Consider the following 11,665-nt stretch of genomic DNA (forward strand, 5'->3'; position numbering starts at 1 on the left):
ATTAATGTCAGACTTGCCCATGTGACTTATTTTGGCCAATGAATGCTGTACACAGGGTCACTAGGAGTTGGAGTTGACTCCACGGCACTAACAACAACAACAAAAGATTCCAATACACAGCATCCGTGTGGCCCAACTCCATTCCCCCATCTCTTATCATGTCAGTGACATCCCCAAAGCTGTTTCTGGGGGATTTGTGGGCCATCCCGAAAGACTAGGGGGCACAGCCTAGCAAGCCAAAGATGGTGTGAGGAAGCTGTTACTGCCCTGACCACAGGAGAGAAAAACCAGCCCAGGTAATGGGATCAGAGGGCTGCTGGTTGTGATGCATTAAAACTCAGAAGTCATCATTTATCCAAATTTCCATGCTGTTCTTCAGCAAACTCCTTCAGTGATCCAAAACAGGGCCTCAGTATATGATTGAAGAGGTCCCGGACTGTATCTCTGGTCCACACCTCTTTGGCCAGGTCCATTCACTTAGAAAATGCATGTGATTCATCTGCCTCACTCAGCTCTAACACTTTCCTCCCTGTGAGGAACTAACCTGGGAAGACTGGGGGCGGGGAGAGTGATGGTGGGAACAGACCACTCCACAGAACCCTCAGCCCCAAGCTACTAAAGATTTTGGCTTAGTCTGTTCTGTCAGAAAAGGACAACGGCTTTCAATAGAACATTAAATGTGTTTCACGTTGAAAAATGAGAATTAGAGAGGTTATGTGACTTGTTGGAGGCCACACAGCTACTGTTTCTGTGCATTGTTTCAAACCAAATAATCATAACAATGACAACTCATTGAATGTTTCCTATGGGTCACACCCCAGGCTAAACTCTTGGCATATATCATCTCATTTAATTCTCACACCAGCTATGTGAAGTGAGTCTTATTATTATTTAAGGATGAGGAAACTAAGACTCAGACAATTTTTGTAACCTGTTTGAAATCTGATTCCACAATTCATTCCATTGCCTATTCTGTACAGCTGTGTTATAAAAGTTAGTATTATAAAATTATAATACTGTATTATAAAACTCAAAAACGGAGCCTGCGAGTTACTCTGTATCTCTCATGTGGAAATTCAGATCCTACACATCCAAAAAGTGATTTGAGAATGTTAGAATATTAGAACTAGAAGGCATAATCAAGTGCCTGCCGTTGCTGGGCCTCCACACCACCCCTTTTCTCCTCTACCACTATCCTTAGTGCATGCACACACACACACACACGCACACACACACACACACACACAGACAGAGCACAGATTTTCAATGTCAGCTGCCATAGAGAAAGAGATTCCCAGGGGGCCAGCTACAGCTCTACCTTGTTCCCATGCTGATCATTACATCGGACCGAGAGGTCTCTTCCAATTGACTCACTAACATTTGGACAAAAACTGACCACCAGAGCTAATGAGCTTCGGTCAGGATGTCTAATTTTAAAAATTAAATAATGGCTGGTCAACTGAATGTCCTTACCTTTCATGTCTTCGTTAAAAAGGTAAATGCTGAAATGCTTACTACTTCAAGCTTTTATTGTTCAAAGTAACACCACAAGATGGATCAAATAAATCCACATCCCATTTTGCTGGTCTCCTTGGACGGGAGCCGTGTGTCCCCGTGCCGGTGTACACAAAGAAGAGTAGGCAGAGCAGAGTACTTCCCACGTTTTGTCAACAGAGAAGCACCAGTCCCACATTATTTATTCATCATTTACTTTTATGTTGACACAATTAAAAAATTATACAAAAGTTGGAAGTAGAGGGACAAGAACTTCATTTTCCTGACCCATTTGAATGTAAATGGCCACCTGATGCCCATTACACCCGCCAATCCTTATTTGTATTTCCTACAAATCAAGATATTTTTCCACAAAAACACAATATAACCAACAAAATCAGGAAATGAACATTGGTACATTTTTACCCTCTAATCCTTAAGCCCTCAAATCAATTTTGCTGACTGTCCCGTTAAGGTCTTTACAGGAAAAAGACCCAGTTCAGCATCGTGAGTTATACTTAACCGTCATGCGTCTTTAGCCCCCTGCAGTTTGGAACATTTCCTCAATCTTTCCTTCACTTTAATGACCTTGACACGTTTGAAGGTTACAAGCCAGTTATTTCGTAGAACATCCCTCAATTTTGTTTATTTGGTGTTTCCTTATGGTTGGATTCAGGTTAGACCTCACTGGCAGGAGGATCACCAAGGTGACGCTGTATTCTTCTCACTGCATCCCATCAGGTGGCGCTCGATTTTGTGTTGTTCTGTTACTGATGATGCTGACTTTGATCACGTGACTAAGGTGGCTTCTGCCAAGCTTTTCCACTGTACTTACTCCTTTTCATTTTTACTTAATGAGGATTTTGTTGAAAGATATCTGGGAACTATGTAAATTCCATTTCTCACCAAATACTCAATTTATTCATTTATTTATTTATATCGTATGGACTGTTGGTTTCCTATTTTATTCAAAGGGGTTGTAATCCATTACTATCATTATTTATTTGATGCTCAAATTGTCCCTGACTTAGCACTCCCTTATTGTCTTTTGAGCATAGCAGACATTCTAGGCTAATCTTGTAAATTCCCTGCTCCAGTCCTAGAATCAGCCACTTCTTTAAGGAGCACTGGTTCCTTTTACCGGAGAATGGATCAGAAGCCAGCATCTAGAGGTGTGCTTATTGCTATTGCAGTATGTCTGCTCTCAGGCATTCTCAGTGGTCAGAGCTAGGGAGCATATGTATATATGTATACATATTTAGAAATATGTATACATATTTGTAAATAGAGACATAGATATAGACGTAAATGTGTCACACTTTATATCTGTAGATATTGATAACATTAATTTATCATTCATATCAATCATATATCATTCATATCTATATCTCTATCTATTGAAAACCATAGTTCACACCAATACCTCCAATTTAAGTTTAACTCCATAGGGTTCATTTTAGTTTCTCACTTTCCATATTTGTCACTCCCTTCTCTGACAGTGAGGGACCTGGCTCCCATTATCCTTAATATATGTACTTATTTGGTCAATCATCCTTCAGTGATCAGTTCCCCCATAGCCACCAGCACCCCTTCCCCCATGTGGATGCCCTCCTTGCCACACTCAGGCTCTGGTTACCCAGCCCGACCTTTGCCCCTTCCCCACATGTGGACACCTTCCTCACCGCACTCAGACCCTGACTCCCTGCCCTGGGCTACCATGGTTCCCACTTGCTCCATGCTCTCCAGCATGGACGTCCACTTTGCTGTGCCCCATCTAATGGATTTAGGACGAAATTCTTCAGGAAGGAGAGGAAAGAAACCAGAAAGAGCACATTTATTTATTTTTTGCAAGACAAAGGAGAAGAGAGCTCCTCCACCATAGCACTGTATTATTTAAATGTCCTTAATGGTGAGTATTTGAACTAGCTTAGAGTTGAAGGGAATAAATGTGGGAATGATATCCTTAGAGTTTTACACCAAAAGGTGTTCCCAAGGAGATAATCTTTGTTCAAAGACGGCCTCAACAAGCTGTGATGACCTAAGCCAGAAATGACTAAAATGATTTCTGAATAAAGACCCTGTGAAAATCTCTCTTTGTGGTTTGTCCTTCAGACTCCTGGGGGGCTGTAGGGAGTGTGGGAAGTGTGCTGAGTCAGGGGTCAGCTCTGGGTTCTAATCTTGGCTGCACAACCAATTCAAGGACGCCACAAGACAGAGTCTCAACCCTCTGAGTGTCCATCTTCTTGTGAGTAAAACCTGGTAATCCCTAGGTCCTCTTATAGGCAGATGGCCCAAGATCCCCACAGCACTCTGTATATTTAACACATTGTCCACCCACCCTACTCCAGGGCAAGGACCAGGGCTCCCTCATCATCTCCACTGCGCCCAGCCCCGTCGAGAAAATGTAGGCATTCAAGTGGCCCTTGTGGGTGAGTGAGGAGTGCACGACTGAACGGCCCCAGGCTGGCCAGGTCTCTCTCTTCAGAACCATCCACTATTAGCAAGCCGAGCCCTCCCTCCCAGACTGCACTGCCGAGAAGTCCTGCTTATTAGGACTGCTAGTGCACTGCAAGAGCTTACATCCACCCGGGCCCTCATAAAAAGCCCCGATTCCCCGATAAGGAGAGGAAGTGACTGCCGCAGGAATGTGATCTGTGATAACCCGTTCCGCAGCTCATGGTCGACTGTGGTGTGCGTCTGCACTGTGCGGCCGCTCGTCGCTCGAGGCAGCAGCCGCCGCAGCCTTTAAAGGAATGTGTGTCCAATATTTGGTGCTGAAAGGCTGGAAGGAGAAGCAGAGCCCAGGACGTGTCAGGGCGGATGATGTCCCGTGATGGAAAGGGCGTGATCTTCATGTGGGCAGCAGTGGGGGACCGGGTCGTGGGGAAGAATGTAGAGAGGGTTAAGAGGTCTTGCTTCTTCCTAAAGAGATATAGAATCTAACTTTTTTAACATTTCGTATCTGTTTCCTTTTCATCTTTCAACCTGGCCTCCACCAAAACTGAATTTTAAATAAGCTTCAAGTTAGCCGCCACTCTTGTGTCCATTCACGAACTATATAAAGAGCACCATCCCTGTGGAGATGAGGAAATAGTTTGTCATGTTAGTCGGTAAGACAGCAGTCACAGGATCCCAGATTTTTCAGTTTGGCAGTAGGGGTGGGTCAAAGCAAGAGAGCAAGTTTTCATAAGTCAAGAGCCAGGTGATTGACTCGTATTCTTGGGGGAGGAAGAGAAAGCCAACCTTGCTCGAAAATACCCTGACAGGCATCCCACCCATCCATTAGGATAATTTGCTAGTGGAAAGATCCCTGGATTAAGTGACCGAAGATCTGGGTGTCTGCCCAAAATTTGCCACCTACTGTTTCTATCCAGAGAAGCGAAGACTCACCCTGAGCCTCAGATTTCTCCATCTGCACAATAAAGACCCTACTATTGTACAGGTCCGACATGAAAGTGCTTTTTATGAGGCTGAGGGCTACAAATATGCAGAAAGTATTATTATTGGTGACTTCTCTTCTTTTAAAACACACATGTTCCCTGGAGAATTAAATGTATTGTCATTTACATTGTAGCTTTAATTGCATTAGCAGATAGCATTCTCCTAATTCTTAACTATAATTAGCAGTGGAAAAAAAGAGAATTTTATTTCAGATCAAGCTTCTACTTTCATACCACCAGTTGATGGGGAGAGGGGTTTAGAGCTGGGCAGTTGCGGGGAAGGTATCTGAGAGAGAGGATTAGCTGTGGGATGCCAGTGTAAGAGGGTGGAAATGCTCTGAAATGCTTTGGGTTCAAATCTCAGTTCTGTTACAGACTAAGTCATCTGGGAAAAGTCACTAAACATCTTTAGGCCTAAAGTTTCGCATCTACAATATAATGATGTAGGGCTTCACTGGATGATCTGCGGGCACTAACATTCTTGGATTCTATGGTTTAGGTTGTGATAGCAAAATATGCCTTAGAAAATGTCTGGTATATGACATGTTATTATCATGAATTATTACCTAAACAGAATTGGGAATATTGCTAATGAAGTTGTAATTCAGGCCCAAACTAGGGACAGATAATTACTGCCATTTGTAGAATCCCCAGCGTAAGGCACGGTGCCTGGCACACAGCAGGTATTTATGTATTACAGAGACATGTTTATACAATGCAAGCCTACATTGTAATGCAAGAAAAAATTAACTTTTCTGCTTGTGACACCGATTATGTGTTACGTGTTATGGGTTCATTCCATCTGTTTATCAGAGAGTCTCCTTGTTAATTTTTTTTTAGGTTCAAAGAAGTATGTAAAAAGATCTAAATATTTAATAAGAGATTGGCTAAGCAAATGAAGGTATAGGCAAATAAATGGAGTATTATGCACCCATTTAATGAAGATTATGTACATGTACATTGGCGTAGAAACATATTTAAGTTACATTCTTAAGTTTAAAAAGGTAGGTTACTAACCAGCTCTCATAGCATGGAAAACACTCCAGAAGACTTACACACCAAAATGCTTCCTGAAGTTATATATCTTCATGGTAGGAGTAATGGTTTGTAAAATAAATTTCTTCTTCTTTTTTTCTTTTGTTCTTCTAAAAAGTTTAATTGACATGTAATTCACATACCAATTAACTCATCCATTTAAAGTGTATAATTCAATGACTTTTAGGCTACTCACAGAGTTTTGCAGCCATCAGCACAGTCAATTTTAGAACTTTCAACACCACAAAAAAAAACCTCACACCCCTTAGCCATCACCCCCACGTCCCCACTCCTCCACCCATCCCCTGGCAACCACTAATCTATTTTTTGTCTCTATAGATTTGCAAACACCCTCCTGATTTATGTTTTAAATTCACACTTGTATGTATTAAATTTACTTTTCAGGGGAACTCACCTGAGAGGACTTCCAAGGATCAGGCAACAAAATGACCATTACTTAACTACTTTCTCTGGACCAAACCCAGGGACCAAAGTTGTGTTTCTTATTACGGGTGGTTTTAGACCTGGCAGTAATGCTGCTTAACATGTGGGTTGTGGTGTGAAGATCCTAAGCTTCCTTTGACTTATGGTGCTCTCAACCCCGGCTGGAGAGAGAGAGAGAGTTTTGTAACTTCTAGCTCCTTTTATTCCTGATCTGGGATTTCTTTTCATTTTTTGGAGAGGGGCAGAGATACGGGCAGAGAAACCCTCACTGTTTACTTAACACCTATTTCCATGCTGCGGTTTGCACAGTCTTGTTTTTCATCAAGAATCACTGGTTTGAAGTGAAATGGTTTTTATATGGTAGATCTAGTTCCCAAACTCAACCAGGCCAACTCAAGTCGTTAACATTTGCTGTTCACATTTTTGAAATGATTGCATCAACTTAATCTTAGGTATCAGAAAAGAAATTTTATAACCAAGGGAAATAGGGTGATTTTTAAAAAAGCAGTTGTCTATTTCCTAAAGTTCAGATATTTCATATATGAATTCATTACTCTAATATTTGTTCATCATCCCCTATATAGAGAGCCCTGAGTTAAGCACTCAATTATACAAAGAAGTGTAATCCTGAGTGAAATAAACTTACAGTTTGTAAGCCGGGACCGCCAGTCTTTGGACACCATATTCCTTTCCTTAGTTACACTATTAAGGAGATCAGTATCCCCAACTCTGATGACAACCAACATAAGACCATCTAGAGAACACAGAGTACATGAAGCTGAACCATATTAAGTCATAAATATTCTACTGTTTTTGACATACCAAAATGGTTACTTCAAATGGCTCAATCTAATAGAAAAAATAAAAACTTGCACTCAATAATGATAGTAAATGCTTACCATTTACCCGCAGTGGGCTTAGGCTATTTTCTAGGCATTATTTCATTTAGTCTCACAACAACCCTGTGAGGTAGAAAGTATTTCCATCTCCATTTTATAGATGAGAAAACAGGGTCTCAGAAAGATTCAGTAATCAGCTCAAGTTCACAGGGTCGATAAGCGGTCTTCTTGTCTGATACACAAAAAGACTATACTGTTAAATATTGTATTAAAGAAAACATTGAAGGAATTGGAGAGAAAACAATGGCTATGGAGAAGTTCTTATCCAAGTGCCTAGTATATAGTGTGTGCTTAATAAAATTAGGGGGCAGAGAAGTGAATGGTTAATGCTAATAAAAAAGAGCCCCAAAGTATGAAATATTTTTTTATTTCTTTCTTTTATATTCCAGAGGGTACAGAACAATGCCCCCTCATGCCAGAACATCTCCCATTGAGCCCCATGTCCATCTCATTTTGTTTCCAGAGGTTCCGAATAATGGAGGCTCCACTCAGTTCCTCTTCAGTTGGTAATCTCTGATCACTACCAAGAGTCTGAAACCTCTTGGGCAAGCGTGTCATTTCCACTTTATACTCTTCTCTTTCCAAGGGGCCCCAAATAGTCCCAGTCTCCAACCATAAACTAGTTAAAAGATAAGATATATACTCAAGAATGTTGAATAGCAATACAAAACATCAGTAGAAGAGATAGATGAACTATGAATGGGTCCAGTCCTGACTAATACACTGCAGTCAGAATTCTACCGCATCTATGGTTCAGGCAGTCTTTGGGCAGAGGCGATCTGCTTGGTAGGATACCTCTGAGTTTACTAACAACAATCAACAACTGATAAAACACCAAAGTGTGAACCACTTGACTCCATCTTGTGATGAATACACTTTCCCAAAGTCCTGTCATTGCAATCCACCACTCTATAAGTTTTGCTTGTAACATGTGGGCTGGCAACTGCTTCTGCAGCTATTTCAGAATCCTGACATCTATCAATGCTCTTTGGGCAATGGAATGATACAAGTCGCTCTCATAAGTCATTGGTACCAAAGGGCAATGCTAAGTTCTTCCAAAGCATTCTGGGAAGAGCATCACGAAGATGCCCATAAATGCTATCAGGCACTGCCTGCCACATGAGAGACTCATTCAGTGAGAGGTGAGATACAGAGGAGTGTGACAGGGGTTGAGCATGTGTAGGATAACTAAAATTAGTTTCCAATCTGAGATCCTCATTTCTGCCTTCTCTGGAATGACTGTCATTATCCACATTTTTCCCCATACATGGTCCATTCTGAAATAATCCCTATTCAGAGGTCTAAATGTCAACTGCTCTGAAAAGCTACTGAAATTCTGATGATGAACGAATGTGTAACATTTCAAACACATACTCTGTGGAATCTTACCCCTCTGCCAGAAAAGCAGCTAGGGAGAGAATCATGGTCATATCCTGACGAATGCCCTCGTTTCTGGCCTTGTAAAGCGATGTCTCAAATCTACAGGAGAATATTTGCAGGTTGATCCCTCATTCCATTGACAGATCTCCATCTTGACCGGAGTTCTCCAGCCTTCCCTGTATTGCATGTAGGCATCCCCATTCCCCAAGGAGGTCAGAGATTAGACTGTTGATAGGCCAAGAGTCACAGCACAGAGCCCTGCAGAGACCAGCTGTTGTATATGACCAAGTGATAGGCAAGAATTTTCCCGAAAGTTCTCCCTCAGAGAAGAGGTCACCTTATATTTGAAGCCTTACAAATCTCATGTTTCAATTACTGTCTCAGTCACTTTCTTTGGACCAGTGAAGTCCTGTTTGGGGAAAACAGCAGCTTAACAACCTCAGATGGATATTCACTGAGGTCTATCTGTTTGAACTGATAAAATAAAAAAAAAAGAGGCGAAGAAATTTAGCTCAAATTTTATAATTATTCCTGGAAGTATGCTTCCCAATTGCAACCACTGAATGTTACAATAAAACAAAAAGCCTTTTAAGGATCAGCTTAAAAAGAAATAAAATAAGTGGTTACCTTAGGCAGGTCATAAATATACACCTCAGGACAATTGAAAAAACTAGCAGCTAATGTTATCCAAATTTATATTTGTGCTTGGGATCAGTTTTCCAGTGAAAGGCTGACGCTGCATGTGTCTTAAAAGTGAAGATGATGAGGTCTAGAAGCTGTGCTAAATGACTCAGAAAATGGCTCAAGTGGTGACACTGATGTGGAAGATTCACATGAAGGGTTTGAATGCAATTTTTTAAAAAATGTGAAAATGAAAAAAATTCTAAATTCATATTTTATTATATATAACATTATTTTAAATATATGTGTGTTAAAATTATTAAATGAAATAATATAAGTAAATATTTGACTGTTTCACCCACATCCTTACAAGATATGTATCCAAGATGCCCTCAGAGTGTCTCTCTCTTCTCTTAATCTTTCATTGAGAAAAATGGAGGGACTACCTTATATTTGGGCATATATGGGACATAAGAAATATTTGTAGATTAATATAGAGAAAAGTCAGATGTCATGTATATATATGAGAGAGAATGGATGTCATTGTGCCTAGTTTTGCCTAAATTATTAATTTTAATTTTAAAGTACTGTCAGCAGACGTTCTATAGAATATTAAAATCTGTATTGTGTCTGAAATTATTAAAACTATTAACCAAACTACTACATTTATTGTTTAATATGCTATGTAGCATATTTTCTATTAAAAGAAATGCCTGCCTATTTCCTTATTCCCTTTAGCTTAGACCTCGTGTAACTGTTAGACCTGACTTTCAGATTTCTGTGAGAGGTCTTTGACAAGGGCTCTATCTGGGAGGAGTTATTTCACGTTTGGTGTTTCAGTTTCCCTATTTGTATAAAAAGGGCGATTTTGGGGCCGGCCAGGTGGCACAAGCGATCAAGTGCGCGCGCTCCGCTGCGGCGGCCCGGGGGCGCACTGACGCGCCGCTTGTCAGGCCATGCTGTGGCGGCGTCCCACATGAAGTGGAGGAAGGTGGGCGCGGATGTTAGCCCAGGGCCAGTCTTCCTCAGCAAGAAGAGGAGGATTGGCAGATGTTAGCTCAGGGCTGGTCCCCTCACACAAAGGAAAGGGCGATTTTGCCTGCCCTGCTTATTGCACAGGATTACTGTGAGGCTCTGGTGACATGAAAGTGAATTGAGAGTACTGAAGTAGTCACATTTTCGTTCCTTATACATGTATATTTCTAAAAATTAACAACCTGAAATATTCTAAGCATATATTTAGGAAGGGAGAGGGGGAAGATAGAAGGAAGGAGATAAGAGAAGGGAGAAGGGAGGAGGAAAGGGAGGAAGAAAAGGAGGGAAGGAAGGAGAGAGGACACAGCAAGTCGATTATTTCTCAGCCTGTGTTAAGAAGGTTGTGGATTTCTCATACCCCTGCTCCTTGACTTTAGGTCTATTGACTCTGGTCATTTCATCTACACCCACATAGCCACAAGAGGACAGGCTGGAGGACACCTCCTATTTCTCCTGGGTGTGCAGACTGCACTTTTTATTGACTTTTGCACACACAAAATGGAGACTTGGAGTTCAGGGTTTGATCTTCTCTTATGTGGAGTATTCCTATGGCTACACTAGCCGGCATAAATGAAATGGGCTGTTCCAATGAATGAAACCTTCTCATTAAATGAGAGTTAACTGTGCATTCATTTAATCATTATTCATTAATCATTCATTTATCAGTTTTGATTCATTAATCATTTTTTTTTAACTTCTAAGTAGTTTTCAAAAGGATTTGATTCATAGCTTAGGGCAGGATAGAAGATAGAGAAGAAATTAAATTTTAAAACAAAATTTTACCTAAAAAGAAGAGTAGTTTCAAAGCCTGCAGCTGAATAGATCTCTACATTCATAATAACAATTATTAGAACTAATCACCATTACCCTTGCTTCATGGATGACAAAAGTAAGGCTTTGAGGAATTAAGAAAACTGCCTTATCAGAGCAAGGATCAAGGTTTTCTGACCACAGGGTCACACTCGAAACAGCAGGAAGTCCTAGGCTAGATTGTGTCTGATTCTGGGCAATACATTTTAAGTTATATTTTCAAGCCACGAAAGTGAAAATAAAATCTTCAAAGTTTTAAAATAAATTTCCTGGGAATAAAAAGAATAGAAACTTATCTACAGATTCAATTCACAGCTGAAGTGGGAATACCACTATGCTGCCGGGGTAGTGTAGATTAAAGATGCTGTAGGGGAGAACCCCGAAGGTTGACTGCCCGTTGGATGATGTCCCTGCAGAAGTTTCCTTCTGAAGAGCGTGGAAACAAGCGAGCCACGTGTGCACAGAGCAGGAGAATTTGTGGGTTTGGCTGAGAGTGATGAGAAAGGG

The sequence above is a fragment of the Ceratotherium simum genome, chromosome 11 (genome assembly GCF_057802395.1).
Source record: "Ceratotherium simum simum isolate JZ-2026a chromosome 11, ASM5780239v1, whole genome shotgun sequence".
Taxonomy (NCBI): Eukaryota; Metazoa; Chordata; class Mammalia; order Perissodactyla; family Rhinocerotidae; genus Ceratotherium; species Ceratotherium simum.